General features: G+C 41.5%; 1 protein-coding gene across 1 annotated transcript in view; it reads left to right on the top strand.

Moving 5' to 3' along the window:
* Window positions 1–19,290, top strand: part of ADHFE1 (alcohol dehydrogenase iron containing 1) — a 1,104,832-nt gene that overhangs the window by 268,349 nt on the left and 817,193 nt on the right. The gene's annotated exons all lie outside the window — the stretch shown is intronic.

Raw genomic sequence — 19,290 nt, 5'->3', positions numbered from 1 at the left:
AAGCTCATCACGTTTATAGCCCTACTCCCAGACTACGTCTTTCTGTAACAGTTTTCATGAAGGCGTAGGTATACAGACATATTGTGTATAAACCATGCAAGGCACAGCATAATTTCCTGGAAATCTCTGTAATGCATGCTTGTTTTCTGACCCTGACATTTGCAAAACTGCTCTCTCTTTTTCTGCATCAGGCTTCAGTCTTTCTAATACTAAAATGTGAGCCATGTGTTTCAGATTTCTCGGAATTATTCTACATTTGATATTATTTAACTTAAAAATTGCTTTGAAATGTTGCTGCCTTAATCTGTTCAGCAACTTCAGTCTCCTGTTGTAGGAAGTTTTCATTCTGAGTAGCTTTTATGCTCATGGTACTTAGTCTTATTTTATTTTAAATGTTTAGTTTTTCACCCTTGTTTTTTAAACATGAAAACATTGACCTTTGCCTTTTCCTTTGTCATGTTTCATATGTATAAAAAGTCTGATCTAACTAAGGTGACCAATGTGTGCCTACGGGGTGGTCTACTAGGTTTCTTGAATTTTCTTCCTCAGAGCCTAAATAGAGAGGCAGTTACAGATGACAAAATGTGCGCATGACTTTAAGGTAGATGGCATTTCTACATCTCCAGTAGATGCTGTTGTACTGTAAGGTGGGTTGGTTAGCAATCTCACATGGTGTATTGATGATAGCTTTATATTAAGTATCAGAAAATGCAGCATCCTTGGATTCACTAAGACGATAACAATTATTTGATTTCAGAACAGAAGTGTAATTGCTTAAAACTGGTAAACTAAGAGATTAAGGGACTATGGTAGATTGCAAGCTACATTTTTCTGCTGCCAGTGTGGTTAGAAAAACTGACAAGCTAATTCATATGATACTCTGAAAACAAATCATTGTTCTAAACTATAATGCATCCTGGTTTCTTTTTGTTTGTTTGTTTGTTTGTTTGTTTGTTTGTTTGTTTGTTTGTTTGTTTGTTTGTTTGTTTTAATGAGGCATTTAGTACAGCTGTTGAAAGTACAGAATATCATTACGCAGGTAGACAGCAATTGCTGAAGGTATGATGATGAAAAAGACAGAGGTTACGGGAACATGTGTTTTGGGAATGTAATGAATTGCCAGATTTAAAACATTTCCTGCAGAGTATTTCATCAGAAATGTTGGGGGGCAAATTGTTGTAACTAAGGAAATTATTCTGTTTAACTGGAACTTAGTATGTGAGTTGCCTAGACATAGTATTATTTTATTAATTTTTAATGCTACTGTCTGCCAAAAACAGTTTCTAAAAAATGGAAATCAAAATCTAAACCAAGTCTAACTGAAATACTAAATATTGTAAAGGAGATAAATGAACTGAAGGTAAAATCTTTAAAAAAGGCAAAAAGCAAATCACATAGAAGTAAATGAAATCTGTGAGAACAGTACATGCAGAACAATGTTCAGGATGAATAAGGTTGAAGACAGGAACTGAGCAATATATGTAATGTTGGAGTGAATGATATTTGTTAAAGAAATATTTGTGTGTACTGCATGAAATGTTACAATTGCATGTTTTCTTTCTTGTTAATGTATGTATATGTGTGTCACTATTTTAGTTGTGAAAAGATTTTGATTTAAAAAAACATCCAACACCAGAAAAAATTAGCTACTCTGAAAGACTAAAATAATTGATTTCCTCTGTCACATTCAAATGTCTCAGCAGGTGATCTCTAACTTTTTTTCATTGTAGTGTCTTGCCATGTCTTGTTTGAAACCTAAGACAAATATGCAGATTTACTTTGCAAATCATTATTAATAGTGGAGGGAAAGCTAAGCAGTTGTTTGATCTGCAACTCAGAGATTCCATTCCATATTTGAGGCCATTGGTAGAGTATAGGCAAAGAGAGAAAGAAAGAAGAGGAAGTATTGAATGAAAGACTCACTCTGGTAGTTTTTTAGTGGATCTGGGAACAAAAGGTGTCTTTAAGAAAGGGATAATTAGTAAGGTTTTTAAAATATTACATGATAATTATAAGAATCAAACAGAAGACATTAGAAAAGATTGGGAGGGAAATCAGAACAACAAACTGCAAAAGACCCATGGGAGGAAATCTGTAAGGGCTCTAGGTATGCTGTGAAGTCCAGAAGATTCAGAAGATCTACATGGAAATGTTTACATGGGTATTTTTATACTTCAGGTATACATCATAGGATTTTTCCATAATCAAAGAGCAGATGTTGGAGATGTGAAGGAAATGAGAGAGAAAATTGGTAACACTCTTTTTGGGAATGCAGATAGATAAGAGTTTAGTGTCTTCCTACAGATTGTCCTGACACAATTGTTGGGGGAACATGTTATACTAATCAAGGAGACGGTGCTACTGAGTTGGTTTCTCAGTTTATAATTGTTGAGACATATAAAGGCATTTAAAAGTTTAATATTACTAGGAGCCAAAAAAAAAAGGCAATTGAAGGAAAGTGGAAATCCTTCATTAAACCAGCTGTAAATGAAGTACTGAATATTGTAAAGGAAATAAATGACCTAGATATGGCATTATTAAAAGATAGCAGAAGCAGTTTTCACAAAAATAAATGATGTGTTTGGAAAAATATATGCAATGCAGTGATCAAATGAGGAAGTAAAATAGGTATGTTGGTAGGAATTATAAAGTAAATCTGTATGTTCTGTTGTACAAAAGTAAAGAATATAGTTATATTGGAAATTGTATATATATATCACATGTACATGATGGAAAGTGTATTTGTGATTATTTCTTTGTTATTAAGGTATGTGAACTCATGCTACAAATCAGTACTGTAATGAATTAATAAATTTGTTTCAAAAAGTATTTCTTCTGGGAAAAAAAAGGCAAGGTAAGCATATTATACAGAGTCTAGCAGGCTGTTGGAATAAGCTGCTCATGGTAATATAACATCAAATGACAACCGAATCACAAACGTTCTAGATCAAGCCACCCTTCACATGCACACACAGTCGCAGTCCCCATCTTCCTTCCATTTTAAACTCTGCCCAAACAGTTCCAAGCCCATATTCACACTCGACTGTTCAACCTCTCTCATAAAAAAAAAAAAAAAAAAACCTACCACTAAAACTAAAACCTTGTTCCAATACAGCAAACGGATTACCCACTGAGTATCTAAAAATTGCCTCGGACACAATTGCTTACCCCATTAGTATACTCGTAAATTGATCCATACAAGAATCCTATGTTCCCAACCTTTGATAAAAAGCTTACATTATACCACTCCACAAAGGAGGTTCCTCAACTGATATTTCCAGTTTTTGCCCCCTAGCTGTTCTGTCCCTCTTATCTAAACTGTTGGAAAAATGTCTACACAACCAACTTCTACATTTCATTCTCAAGAATCAAATCTTTTCACAAACACAACATGGTTTCAGACCAGGTCATAGCACTTCCACTGCCCTAATATCCCTTATGGACCAAGTTAATACAGCCTATGACTCCGGGAAGTTTGTTTCTACTCTATTCTGGATCTATCCAAAGCCTTTTGATACCATCTTTCACACTCTGCTCCTCTTTCAGCTTTCTAATATCGGACTCTCTACCCCATCACTCAAGTGGTTCAATAGTTACCTAACAAACAGAGAACATGCTGTAAAATGGCAACAATCTATCTCCCCATATGTACACAACCCCACTGGGGTCTCTCCTATGGCTCTATTGTAGGACCCCTACTTTTCAACAACCTCCATTTAGCATGTTACCAGGGATCTCTTGTACAGTGTGCAGATGATTCCACTGTTATCTGGTCTGTAACCGACTTAACTCAAATGCAGCACACCACTCAATCTGCATTCTCTGTCATAGAATCATGAATCCACAACAACCATCTGTCTCTAAACCCCAGTAAAACCAAGCTCATAATTTTCACTCCAAAGAGAAGTATTCCCCTCAACAAAACAAATTTAATATACTGTCACTGAACAAAACAAAAATTGAAATAGTTACCAGTACTAAGCTGCTAGGTGTCATAATCGACAAAAACCTAAAATTTGATCTACACATCCAAAAGTAACATTAGTAAGATCCACAAAAAACTAGGACTTCTTTACAAACATAACAGTTCCTTTCCTTCCCATCAAAACAAGTACTCGCGTCCACCTATCTACTTCCTTCTTTGGTCTATGTTTCCCAACTGCTTACCAACCTCCAATCCTCAAGTAAAACTAAACTAGAAATGGGCTGCAACAAAATAGCCAAATTTATAACAGGCTCTCACCATTCCACTCATCACTGTACACCCCTAAAAGCATTAAACTGGCTGGAATTCCCCTACTGTCTCACATATCTACAACTTTCCACCACACACAAACTTCTCACAAAACCTCAGGATCACCCTGCCCTTAGTTCCTTATTTTCCCACTGCAACCCCACCAGGTCCCTAAGATCTGAGAACCAGCTTCTCCTCCAAATCCCAAAACCAAAACTACCTGCAGGCCAGTTACTTTACTCTTGGGCAATAGCAAAAACTTGGAACTGCTTTCCTCTAGCCATTCTCACCATTCATAGCACTGGTTCTTTCAAAACAGCTCTCAGAAACCACCTCCAATCCAGCTAGCTGTGTAACTGCACTAAGCCTCCACTTTCCATAACCTAGCTCTCAAATACCCTCCCATCATTCCACATCTCTGCTGCCCTGTAAGGAGTCAGCTGAGAAAAGTGAACCCCAGGAAGGCTGCTGGCCCTGATAACATTCTGGGGAAGGTATTGAAAGGTTGTGCAGACCAACTCAGCATAGTCTTGACAGGCATCTTCAATACCTCATTTGTCCAGGAAAAAGAACCAACATGCTTCAAAGTTACCAGCATAATCCCTCTGCCCAAAACAAGCCAACCCCAGTCCTTTGACCCACTGCAATTTGCCTACCGGGCAAACAGATCAACTGCTGATGCCATTTTGGTGGCATGTCACCTCACATTGGAGCATCTTGAAGAGAAGAATAACTATGCCAGGCTGTTGTTCATAGATTTCAGCTCGGCATTCAGTATGGTGATTTCAGCACAACTTATAGAAAAGCTAATCAACCATGGCATAAAAAAAGGGTCCTCAGTTTCCTGACTGGAAGACCACAAAGGACCAGTGCTGGTAACAACACTTCAGGGAGTACTACATTCTACACCAGAGTACCCCAGGGTTCTGTGCTGAGTGCTCTACCATTCACAGTCCTTACCCATGACTGCTCTGTGAAAGCTAGCAACAACCACATCATCAAATTCGCAGATGACACCACAGTGGTGGGACTCATAAGTGGTGATGAGAGTGGGTATAGGAATGAGGTCAACTCCCTGATTGAATGGTGCAATAACAATTTGGACCTGAAGGTCAGTAAAGCAAAAGAAGTCGTCATTGACTTCAGAAAGAGTTCTGCCATGCATCTGCCCCTCAAGATCAATGGTGAAAAGTGGAGAGAGTCCAAATTACAAATTTCCTGGGAGTACATATATCGGAGCATCTTTCTTGGAATATAAACGCAGGCCAGCTAATTAAAAAAGCACACCAATGACTGCACATCCTAAGAAGGCTTAGGAAAGCAAAGCTCTCTATGAATGCTCTAAATACCTTCTACAGAGGAGCCATCGAGAGCAGTATCACAAGCAACTGCACTGTATGGTTTGGTAACAGCACAATGGTTGAAAGGAAGAAGCTGCAAAGACTAATAGGAACAGCAGAAAAGATTGTGGGCACTAGTCTTCCTACCTTACAGGAGCTCTTTGAAATGAGATGTAAAAAGAGGACCTGCAAACTACTGAGTGGCACTGAGTGACACTTCTCATCCAGCATGTGGTTGGTTCACTAAACTTGCATCTGTTAGAAGGTTATGGAGTATCTGCCGCAGGACCTCCAAATTCATGAACAGTTTTTATCCAACTGCAATAAGACTCATTAATGCAGACGGAAGTCTGGATGTATTAAAACTATAATAGATTGTTACACTCTCATTCTTTCTTTTTTTTTCATACAGTAACACTGTTTATTTACTGCATACTAAAGTTAATATATTCAAGTGCAATTCCAATTTGAATCCTTATTGTTTCCTCTTTAATGCCTGTCATGTCTTGTCTTTTTGTGCTTGTTTGTTTCTGTAAGAGTGCCGACACTTGAAATTCCATTTAGGTATGACTTGCGTTTCCTAAATGACAAAGTTTCCTTTGAATCCTTTCCTCAGTAACTTTTTACACTGTTGTTATTCTATACCTCATCCTAATCTGTAAACTTGCGTCAGTTTCTCTCTTACTGTTTTTCTATTCTACCCCTAACTTGCCTTCTTCCTCCTTTCATGCATCCTATCACCTTTACCCTTTCCTGTAGCCACCCCCCTCATCCAGCACACTACATCTTCTCACACTTCTCTTCTCCTACTCTCTACACCTATAATTTAGCTGCAAGAAAACTCGTAATGTCATTTTAGCTTAAACCTGTCAAACTCAAACTAGCTATGTACCTGGCATAAAGCAACCCTTTCTGCATAGACATAATAGCTAAGTTCTTGACATAATTTAACCCATACAGCTATATTTACCTTGTATAGATTATGCTGTATGCTTGTTCCTTTGCATTTGCTACCTTGTAAAGCTTATTTTTTTAACAATGTATAAGTTTTCTGTGGTATTTCACAATGTAATAGATTATAGTATTTTGTTTATTTTTTCTCTGAATGTTTAACACTTCTCTTTTATGCTTTATATATGTTTTCTGTGGAGCTTTCCTCCTTGGGACCCCACTAAAAATGGGTCTTCTTGGCCCAGTGGACTATCCCAGTAAACAGATGCCAATAAATAAATTGCTCAGTTCAGAAATACTCCCACTGACTGCATGGAAGTTAGATGTGGTTACATGACAAAAACATGAGTCTTACTTCTAGAAGACCATTAGTTTCAAGCCCGATGTTGCTGTATCTAAACCTGTGTTAAGAAAAAGCAAGTGAGGCTGCTCTGGTGGCGTATAGCGATAAAGTCCTGACTACTGCCCAACCAACCTGGATTCGATTAGTGGCTCAAACAACTGCCAGAACAGCAGTGAAGGGATGCGAGTGCCTGTCCTAGGTGGGAGGGCACTTGTTAACTTGCACCCTAAGTGGAATGGTCCAAAAAGGGGTGTGTGTGTGTAACACTTGTACATCATTTAATCAGTGAAACCATGGAGAGTGTGTAGGGCACTAATCAAAAAAAAAATCCCTCCCTGGACAGAAGAATAGGTGATTCTAGGCCCCAGGGTGCACTTAGGATCAATGACCGGCCCCTGCAAACTAGAGTGACTCCAGGAGTGGCGGGTAGGAGAGTAGCTGATAGACTTGATGTAGACATCGGGCACTGGGAGCAGGTAACAATGAGGTTCAAGGGAACCAAAAAAAAAAAAAATCAAGTGAGAACTTACCCCAAAATGTCACTGCCTCTTTCACAGGAAGAGCAGCTGGTATGGTGTTCTTTTTTAGATAAGTAAAACTAACAATAACAACTAGTGTACAATGTAATGACTTGTTATTAAGCATAATATGAAGTAAGATTTAGTGCTGGTATTGTAGAAAAGCCTGATGTTCTTCGTATTTCACTGTTGCAGTCATTACATTTGGGGTAATCTGCCGGCAGGTTGCCCTCAGTCGGCCTGATTAACAAAGTCTTGGGTCCTGCGTCAGTTGCTGTCCCTTCTTCCATGACGTCAGGTCTTCAGGGGTATAAAACATGCAGCCGACACCATTATATCAGTCTTTCTTGCTGTGCAGTGCCCGAAGCAGAAGCAGTTCACAAGTGCCAGTTGTCCGACTCCTGAAATTGTTGTTTTCGAGTTTCAGAACTGAAGTCTTCAATTTCCATTGGGGAAACTTTTTCTTGCTCCCTTCCGATGTCAGTAAAAGTTAATAATTGCATTACTTGTGGAAAGCAAATACCTCATAAAGATTTTCATTCTTACTGTATTTCTTACCTAGGCCCTGACCACAACGTACCTTGCTGTTGGTTTTGTGCTTTATTTAATCAGCGCACTATCCATCATCGGTACAATTTTGCCTCTAAATATTTCGGTTCTCGGTTTAATTATCCAGAAATGTTGTCGGTTAGCTATCCGACTTCCGGGATTCCGAAAAAACGCAAAGATAAAGAGAGGGACAGGCCGCCGAGGTCCAAAACTGCTGATGACGCTTCTCCTAAGCCAGTCGCCAGTTCGCCGGTACTCAATGAGGCACTTTCGCAGCCCCTGGTACCCGCTACTTCTGATTCGCAGGCCTCTACTGAGACCCATTCAGAGTCCAGTATGCCGCAAGATACTTCACCTATGGAACCCGCGGATGTCTCTACCTTGGATGGGTCTGGAGCCACCGTGCAGGCACTGGCTTCTGAGGGTGTATTCAGGCCTGCAGACTTGCACATTAAATCGACACTGCCTTCATTACTAAGGCCTAAATCTCGATTCATGTCTAAAAAAACTGACGCCCAGGCCACATGTTCAGGCCCCTGTGCCTAAAAAACAAATGATAAAAATGGCTGAAGATCTAATTACTCTAATCAGGGGTAGTCAACCCCCACTCCCTCTAAGAGGCCTAGGCCTGAGCTTGATTATGAATCTTCTGATCAGGATTCTGTTTCTTCTGACTCTTCTAATTACCTGGATTTGTCCATACCTACTTATAAAGATTCTGATGCAGAGGATTCCATTCCCTCTGCTTCTCCTCTTGAGGATTTTTCTTTTGGGGAAACCTTACATACTTTAAGGGAGCATTTCCACTGGGAAAGCCAGGAATAGGAATTTTCTGATTCAAAAAAGAGGCTTAGGGATTTCCTTCTTCTACCTCAGCATAGGCCTTTGGCTATACCTCCTGTACTAGACATTGTTGATGATGTTTTCTTGGAATCCAGTTTGGCCCCTGATTCCCTGCCTCCGGCTCCTAGTAAATCTGACAGAAACTACAGGGTTCTTGAGTCCCACAAGTTCCTTTTCAAAAATCCTGTTGCAGATCCAGAAACCATTTCTCAGGGGCCCAACGACATTAAGGCTTCTACTGCTAAAAATCCTACCCCTTCTGATAGATTCTGCAGTGCGCTGGATAGATGGGACAAAAAGGTTTATATTTCTGCAACCTTGGCAATCAGAGCTTTAAACTGTCAATTTCATATGTTAAAATATCAACAGCATATTATTGGACTGCTTAAACAGAAAATGTTGATTTCTGACTCTGTGGAAAATAAAGATTTACAGGATTTCATGCATTCTGCTGAACAAGTTGGAAAACATACTTTACAATGTGGTTTTGATTCTTTAGAGGCCTATTGCAGGGCTGCTGTTACTGGGTCTTTACTTAGAAGGCATGCTTGGCTTAAGGAGCAATCTTTGCCTGATCATGTTAAAGCTAAATTGTTGGATGCTTCTTTAAATCAGGACCGCCTGTTTGGCAGTAAGGCTGAAGAAGTTCTTAAAAAGATGGAAGATAAAGCTAAATCTATGCAAACTGTTAAAGAATTTTTACAAGTGCAACCTCCAAGATTTAGTAGGCACTGGCCTACTAAGAATTGGTCCTTTCCAGCACCTTCCAGATCCTCTCAAGCCAAACCCAGACACAGCAAAAAACCCAGGTTTCAGTCCCAGGGGACTCTCAGAACGAAGCAATGGGGGGCTTCCACTTCCAAATCTGGAAGTAGAAAGACACCCCCCCTATGGTAAACAGTCTCAATGACTTTCTATTAAAATTCCCAAGCACTTATCTTTTAACCGCCCTTTGGGGGGGAAAGATTGCTCTTCATGCAAAGAACTGGGAACTCATAACCCAGGACAAATGGATTTTAAATATAGTGTCCCACGGATAAAGATTTCATTTCCACATGTTGCCAACACCAAACGGGTGGCCAGACCTGCCCCCAAATCAGTGGGCAGAGGCTCAAAAACAAGTACTATGATCTTTGTGTTTCACTGTTGTAGTCATTACATTAGGGTAATCTGCTGGCAGGTTGCCCTCATTCGGCCTGAATAACAAAGTCTTGGGTCCTGCGTCGGTTGATGTCTCCTCTTCCATGATGTCAGGTCTTCAAGGGTATAAAACATGCAGACAACGCCATTTTAATTAGTTTTTCTTGCCACACGGTGCCCAAAGCAGAAGCAGTTCGCAAGTGCCGGTCGGCCTACTCCTGAAATTTTCGTATTCGAGTTTCAGAACCGAAGTCTTCAAACTAAAGCTAAGTACCCCATTGGGGAAACTTTTTCTTGCTCCTTACCAATGTCAGTAAAAGTTAATAATTGAATTACTTGTGGGAAGCAAATACCTCATAAGGATTTTCATCTGTACTGTATTCCTTGCCTAGGCCCTGATCACAAAGTGCCTTGCTGTCAGATTTGTGCTAAATTTAACCAACGTACTATTAAGCGTCAGTATATTTTTGCTTCTAAATATTTTGGTTCAAGATTTAACTACCCTGAAATGTCATCGGTTAGCAATCCGACTACTGGAGTTCACAAAAAACGCAAGGAAAAAGACAGAGACAGACCATCGAGGTCCAAAACCGACGAAGAAGCTTCTAAGCCATTCGCCGATTCGCCGGTACTCAGTGAGGCGCTTTCACAGCCCCTAATACCTGCTACTTTTGAGTCGCAGGCCTCTACCAAGACCCAATCGGAGTCCAGTATACCATGAGATTTGCAAAGTATTGAACCCGTGGATGTCTCTCCCTTGGATGGGTCTGGAGCCGCTGAGCAAAAACAACTTCTATGTCTAAAAACGATGCATGAGCCACAGTGTACAGGCCCCTGTGCCTAAAAAACAGATGATCAAAATGGCTGAGGATTTAATTACCTTGATCTGGGGTTCCCAGACACCCCCCCCCCCCCCTGCTAAGAGGCCTAGGCAAGACACAGATTCTGAATCTTCAGATCAGGTTTCTATTTCTTCAGATTCCTCTTCTGATCAGGAATTTTCTGTTCCACCCTATGAGGATTCTGATTCAGAGGAATCCATCCCATCTGCATCTCCTCCTGAGGATTACTCTTTTGGAGAGACTTTGCATACTTTAAGGGAACATTTTTCACTGGGAGAGTCAGGACTTCTCTGAATCAAAAAAGAGGCTTAGGGATTTCCTTCTTCCTCAGCATAGGCCTTTGGCAATAGCTCCTGTATTAGACATTGTTGATGATGTGTTTTCGGACTCAAGCATGGCTCCTGATTCCCTGCCTCCAGTTCCTAGTAAGCCAGACAGATATTACAGGGTTCCTGACTCCCACAAATTTATTTTCAAAAATCCTGCTGCTGATCCTGAGACTATTTCTCAGGGTCCCAAGGGTGTTAAGGCTTCTACAGCCAAAAATCCTACCCCTTCTGATAGAGATTACAGGGCGATGGATAGATGGGGTAAAAAGGTTTATAAGTCTGCAACCTTGGCAATCAGGGCTTTAAACTGCCAGTTTCATATGCTTAAATATCAACCGCATGTTATGGGCTTATTTAAACAGAAAATGATGCTAGTTTCTGATTGTGTGGAAAATAGAGTTACAGGATTTATTGCATTCAGCAGAGCAGGTTGGAAAGCATACTTTGCAATGTGGTTTTGATTCCTTGGAGGCCTCTTGTAGGGCTGTCGTTACTGGATCTGTGATTAGAAGGCATGCTTGGCTCAAGGAGCAAAATCTGCCTGATCATGTTAAAGCTAAATTGTTGTATGCCCCTTTGCAGCATGATACTCTGTTTGGTAATAAGGCAGAAGAGGTTTTAAAGAAAATGGAAGACAAAGCTAAATCTATGCAAACTGTAAAAGATTTCTTGCTAGTGCAGCCACCCAGGTTCAGTAGGCACTGGCCTATTAAAAATTGGTCCTTTCCTGTGTCCAGCAGAGCCACTCAGGGCAAACCCAGGCATGCAAAAGACTCAAGATATCAATCACAGGGTTCTTACAGGTCAAAGCAATGGGGTGCCTCCACCTTCAAATCTGGAGGAAACAAAGCACAACCCTACAGTAAGCAGTCTCAATGACTTTCGTCTACCATTCCAAGCACTCATATTTTGGCAGTCCCCTTGGGGGGAAAACTAGCACTTCATGCTCAAAATTGGCAGTTAATTACCCAGGACAAGTGGGTATTAAACATAGTATCCCAGGGGTACAGATTTCATTTCCATACTTTGCCAATTCCAAACGGATGGCCGGATCTGTCACATAACCAGTGAGCAGAGTCCCAGAAACAAGTCATGTCCCTCATGGATATGGGGGCTATTCAACTGGTACCAGAAAAGGAAAAAGGACAAGGATTTTACTCAAGACTTTTACTGGTACCCAGAAAAGACAATTCATGGCGTCCAATACTGGACTTATCGATTCAGAACACGTACTTGGACATTCCAAAATTAAAAATGCTGACTTTACAACAGCTACTGCCTATGCTAGGCAAGAATGCTTGGTTAGTAACTCTAGACTTAAAAGAGGCATACCTGCATATCCCAATGAGGGAATCATGCAGAAGATACCTCCCCTTCTCTGCACTTTGGCTTATCTACTGCGCCCAGGGTCTTTACAAAGTGCCTGGCACCAGTAATTGCATTCTAAGGACAAAGAAACATCCAAATGTATCCTTATCTGGACGATTGTCTCATTCAAGCAGAGGACAAGGACACTCTTCTTCAACATCTGGCATTTGTAAAAAGGCTTCTAGCATGCCTAGGGTACACCGTAAATGAAAAGAAATCACAACTGGTACCCTCTCAAATAATTACATTCCTTGGTGCAAGCTTGAATACAACTGCCCAGATGGCTTACCTCATGCCAGATAAACAAAGGCAGTTGACAACATACTTCAAACAAATGGCAACAAAAACCCAGTTATCTGCAAGACAAATTCTGCAGGCTTTGCGGATCATGGCATCCTGCATTCTACTAATTCCATATGTGAGACTGCATATGAGGAAACTTCAATGGTACCTAAAAAGTTTATGGAGTCAACATTGTCACAGCCTGGAAACAATGATTCCTGTCATTCCCTGCCTACAACAGGAGTTTCTTTGGTGGGCAGAGACATGTCACCAAAACAAGGGACTGTCATTCACTCTTCCCCCTGCCACCCAAACCCTAACTACAGATGCATCAGACTATGCTTGGGGGCACACCTGGCAGAGAGATGCATTCAGGGCAAATGGAGCCCAAACCAAATGCATCTGCATATCAACCAGAAAGAAATGCTAGCTGTTCAGAATGCTCTGACAGCCTAAAAGGACTTACTTCATCCAGGACAGCTACTGATAAAGACGGACAACACCACAGTTATGTGGTACATAAATAAGCAGGAGGGGGTACACATTCCTACCCCCTTTGCAGACTAGCCATGGCCTTGTGGAACACAGCCTTGATTTACCAAATACATTTTCAAGCACAATTCCTGTCAGGAAAGGAAAAATACTCTGGCAGACAACCTAAGCAGAAATTTTATGGACCCGCACGAATGGAAACTGGATCCACAAATCTTCAGCATGTTAACACAGAAATAGGGGAGCCCAGACATAGTTTTGGGGAGAGGCAAATAGATCTATCAGTTGGACAAATTCTGCACAAGAACTCATCGCAAAAAATCATGGAAAGTGGATGCTCTATCCTTCAGCTGGAAAAACCTATCAGTCTATGCCTTTCCCCCTCTGCCTCTACTCTCCAAGGTCTTACTAAATTGCAGACAGGAAAAACAAAAAATGATCCTAATTGCTCTGGACTGGCCTCGCCAGCACTGGTACCAACTTCTAAGGAATATGTCACACCTTCCTCTGTGGTACTTGTCTCAAACACCTCATCTACTGTCTCAGCAGAACTATCAAATTCTGCACACTCAGCTCCAAACTCTGAATCTTGCAGCATAGCTAATCAACTAATTATTCAAACCACATCTCTCAGTAAACCTGTGATGGATGTCATTTTGGATACCAGAAGGCCTAATACTAGAAAATCTTAATGCTGATAAATGGAAGAGATTCTCTGCTTGGAACCAAGCACGAGGAATAGACACAGCAAAGCCCAATATTCATCAGATTTTACAATACTTAACTGAGATGCTTGACAAGGGCCTATCTTTTTCTTCAATAAAAATCCATGCCTCTGCCATCTTGGCACAGTACAACACAGAGCTTCCTCTCTTTTCTCATCCACTGCTTAAACAGTATCTCAGAGGGGCCAGAAATTTAAGGCCTCCCATGAGAACACCGACTCCTGCATTGGACCTCAATTTTGTGCTGGAAAAACTCACCCTGCCTCATTTTGAACCAGCAGCTACTGCGGATATAAAATTTCTATCTTGGAAGACAGCTTTTCTTTTGGCAGTCACTTCAGCAAGAAGGGTTTCAGAACTACAGGCTCTCATGGCAGTGGAGTCTTTCATCATATTTTACCCAGACAGGGGGGCCCTCAGGACCAATCCTTCTTTTATGCCTAAGGTGGTATCCAGTGTGGCCCTTAACCAGACCATTCACCTGCCAACATTTTTCCCAAATCCGCAGAACAAGGGCGAGCGGATTTTGCATTCATTGGATGTACACAGACAACTAAGATTCTACTTAAACAGGACAAAATCTCTAAGAAAGTCAGAGCAACTACTGGTAGCATTTGCTGCAGGATCAGAGGAGAAGGCTGTATCAAAGCAGACTATTTCTAAATGGATAAGCCACTGCATTTGTTTCTGCTCTTTGCACTATGGTAAACCTGTACCCAAGGGGATCAGATCCCATTCCACCAGGGCTGCCTCTACTTCAGCAGCTTTTCTCAGAGGGGTCCCAACCAAAGACATTCTAGAAGCTGCTACTTGGAGTTCTGTTCATACATTCACAAAGCATTATCATTTACCTCTCTTCTCTAAATCTAGGGCAGACTTTGCTACTGCAGTCTTGCAGGGCCTTATAGTTGCTCCTAATGCTGTTTAGTTCCATCCTCCCATCCATAACTTTGGGATTCTACACAAATGTAATGACTGCAACAGTGAAACACGAAGAACATACTACAGTTGTGTACACTTACCATAAATGTAGATGTTCGAGTGTATTCACTGTTGCAGTCCAGGTTATCCACCCGCCATCCCCCATTCTATACCTTTTCTTTCCTTCACTATACTCAAAAGCCTGTGTGGTGTATTTGCTTTTAGTTGAAGGTAAATTTTATGTTTCTAAGGTGCATTTATATATTTACAGTTTATTTATATATATTTTTGCTCTCCATTTGGGGGGCACCTGATATCTGGGGCAAGAAAAACTGATTAAAATGGTGTCGGCTGCATGTTTTATACCCCTGACGACCTGACGTCATGCAAGAGGAGACAGCAACCGACGCAGGACCCAAGACTTTGTTATTCAGGCCGACTAAGGGCAACCTGCCAGCAGATTACCCTAATGTAATGACTACAACAGTAAATACACTCGAACATCTACATTTATGGTAAGTGTACACAACTGTACTTTGCCTCTTAAGCATGGGGGCTATTCAAATGGTACCAGAAGAGGAAAAGGGACAAGGTTTCTATTCCAGGCTTTTTCTGGTATCCAGAAAAGACAAATAATGGCATCCAAGCCTGGAACTGTCTACTTTAAACAATTTTCTGGAGATTCCAAGATTCAAGATGCTGACTCTTCACCAGTTACTTCCTATACTAGGCAAAGACACCTGATTGGCAACTCTAGATTTAAACGAGGCATACCTGCACATCCCAATCAGGGAATCTTGCAGAAGATACCTTTGCTTCAAAGCAGGCTACTTGCATTATCAGTTCTCTGCACTGCCCTTTAGCTTGTCTACTTCGCCCAGGGTATTCACAAAGTGCTTAGCTCCAGTGATTGCATTTTGCAGGCAAAGAAATATTCAAATATATCCATACCTGGACGATTGTTTAATTCAGGCAGAAAACCAGAGCATACTGTTAAATCATCTGGAGTTTGTAAAAAGAGTTCTAACGTCTCTGGGGTACACCATAAAAGAAAAGAAATCACAACTGGTACCCCGTCAGCAGATTACATTCCTGGGTGCAAGCTTGAATACAACTGCCCAGATGGCTTTCCTCACGCCAGAGAAGCAAATTCATTTGGTAACTTACTTCAAACAAGTGGCCACAAAAACCCTGCTATCTGCAAGACAAATACTGCAAGCCTTGGGATTCATGGCCTCCTGCATTCTTCTAATTCCATATGCAAGATTGCATATGAGGAAACTACAGTGGTATCTAAAAAGTCTATGGCGTCAACATTCACAGCCTGGAAACAATGATTCCTATCATACCTTGCCTATGTCTGGAGTTCCTATGGTGGGCAGAGACCTGTCACCAGAACAAGGGACTACCATTCACACTACTCACTGCCGCCCAAACCCTAAACTACAGATGCATCAGACTATGCATGGGGGGCTCATCTGGTAGGGAAGGGCATTCAGGGCAAATGAAACCCAAATCAAATGCACCTACATATCAATCAAAAAGAAATGTTAGCTGTACAGAATGCTCTGACAGCCTTCAAGGACTACATCCATCCAGGACAACTAATGGTAAAGATGGACAACACCACGGTTATGTGGTACATAAACAAGCAGGGGGAGTACACATTCCTAACCCCTCTGCAGACTAGCCATGGCATTGTGGAACATGGCCTTGAGCTACCAAGTGCACCTACAAGCTCAGTTCCTGCCAGGAAAATTGAATACACTGGCAGACAGACTAAGCAGAAACCTCATGGAACCACATGAGTGGAAACTGGAACCACAGATTTTCAACATGTTGACAAGCGAATGGGGGTGCCCAGACATGCATCTATTTGCCTCCCCTCAGAACTACCAGTTGGATAAGTTTTGCACAAGGACTCCCCACAAACAAGCCTGGAAAGTGGATGCTCTGTCCTTCAGCTGGAAAAACCTATCAGTCTACGCCCCCACCCCCGCCTCTGCTCTCCAAAGTTCTATTAAAAGTCAAACAGGACAAACCAAGGATGCTTTTAATTGCTCCAGACTGGCTGTGCCAACACTGGTACCCCCTCCTACGCAGTGTGTCGCAAATATCTCCATGGCATCTGCCTCAGACCCCTTTCCTGCTGTCTCAGCAGGAGAACCAAATTCTGCAACCTCAGCTTCCAACATTGAACCTTGCAGCTTGTCTAATCACTTAAAGTCATCCTTATCATCCCTCAGCAAACCTGTGATGGATGTCATCTTGGAAGCAAGGAGAGATCTAGTACTAGAAAATCTTATGCTGACAAATGGAAAAGATTCTGTGCCTGGAACCAGTCTTTAGGGATGAGCACAGCAGCGCCCAATTCACCTCAGATTTTGCAATACTTAACTGAGATGCTTCACAAGGGCCTGTCCTTTTCCTCCATTAAAATCCACGCCTCAGCTATTTCAGCTCACTATAACACAGAACCACCCCTCTTATCTCATCCTCTTCTCAAGTAGTATCACTTTGTTTTGGAGAAACTCACTCTACCTCCTTTCGAGCCAGTTGCTACTGCAGACTTAAAATTTCTTTCTTGGAAAACAGCCTTCCTTTTAGCAATCACTTCAGCTAGAAGGATATCTGAATTACAGGCCCTTATGGCAGTGGAGCCTTTCATCATCTTTCATGCGGACAGAGTATCTCTCAGGACCAATCCATCCTTTATGCCCAAGGTGGTTTCCAGTGTGGCTCTTAATCAGTCCATTCATTTGCCAACCTTCTTTCCCATTCCACAGAACAAAGGGGAACGGATTCTGCATTCCTTGGATGTGCACAGATAACTTAGATTCTACTTGGAGAGGACTAAATCTCGAAGAAAATCTGAACAATTGCTGGTAGCATTTGCTGCAGGGGCAGAGGGGAAGCCTATTTCAAAACAAACCATTTCTAAATGGATAAGGCATTGCATTTATTTCTGCTGTAAGCACCATGGAAAACCTATCCCCCAGGGGATCAGATCTCACTCCACCAGGGCTGCATCTATTTCTGCAGCCTTTCTCAGAGGTGTTCCTATCAGGGATATCCTAGACGCTGCTACCTGGAGTTCTGTACATAATTTCACCAAGTGTTATCATTTACCAATTTTCTCTAAATCCAGAGCTGGCTTTGCCACTGCTGTCTTGCAGGGCCTTTTAGCTGGCCCTAATGCTGTATAAACTCCTCCTCCCAACCATAGCTTTGGGAATCTACCCAAATGTAATGAATGCAACAGTGAAACACGAACATAGTACAGTTGTGTACACTTACCATAAATGTAGATGTTCGAGTGTATTCACTGTTGCAGTCCTGGTTAAACTCCCTCCAGCCCCCTAGTTTTTTCTGGCTATGCCTGTACTTTCCTTTACTATGTTTTAAAAGCCTTTTTGGTGTATTTGCTTTTGGTTGGAGGTATACTTTTGTGTTTTTATTTGCTCCCCATTAGGGGGGCACCTGACATCTGGGGCAAGAAAAACTGATGTAATGGCATCAGCTGCATGTTTTGTACCCCTGACAACCTGACGTCATGGAAGAAGGGACAGCAACCGATGCAGGACCCAAGACTTTGTTAATCAGGCTGACTGAGGGCAACCTGCCAGCAGATTACCCCAAATGTAATGACTGAAACAGTGACTACACTCAAACATCTACATTTATGGTAAGTGTACACAACTGTACTTTTCCAGGAATGTTTTTCCCCTGGTACTGCTTCAGATTTTGTGATGTTTTAACATAAGGGACAGTCAGGGTTCCTATCACGTAATCGAACTTTTACAAGTTCAAACCACATATGGTCGAGGCTATACATTCGAATTTGTAAAAGTTCGAGAGTTTGAATGGAAATCTCCATAAGCTGAGGTTTCCATTCACTTCAATGTAGTGCGATCTCGGAGTTGGTATATTTAAGTAGCGGGGGTGTCGGGGTGCAGGGTGGCTTGCCCCCCCTGCTTGAAACAAGTCTTTGTTTTGTGCTTTGTGTAGTTATTTTTTTTTTAGATACTCGAAGTCTTGCAACTTCGAACATAATGGTTCGACCATTAGGTGTTCGGAGTTTACAGAACTTCGACTATCTAATATAGCCCCGGACAGCTACTATAAGCCAAAATGATTTTAAATGGTAATTGGGTACTGAGTTTCACATGAACACAGTATTCCTCACAGTGGTCCTGGATAAATAAGTGGCCCAACTGTTGGAGGAGCCAGTCAGGGAAGATGGGAATGAGCAGCTAACACTTGTTTTGCCTATCCTGGAAGGAACGTGGCATGCATATCCCACCATGCCAAGTGACCCTTAGCAGAACCTGGGAAAATGCATCAGGAAACACAAAGTCAAGCTACATATGTGGGTTCCCAAGTAGTACTTTGAATGTTTTAAGCCAGTCAGGG

This window comes from Protopterus annectens, chromosome 3.part1 (genome assembly GCF_019279795.1).
Source record: "Protopterus annectens isolate FY-2018-M chromosome 3.part1, PAN1.0, whole genome shotgun sequence".
Classification (NCBI taxonomy): Eukaryota; Metazoa; Chordata; order Ceratodontiformes; family Protopteridae; genus Protopterus; species Protopterus annectens.
Note: the sequence above shows the minus strand (reverse complement) of the source record. Positions and strands in the feature narration are given on the sequence as shown.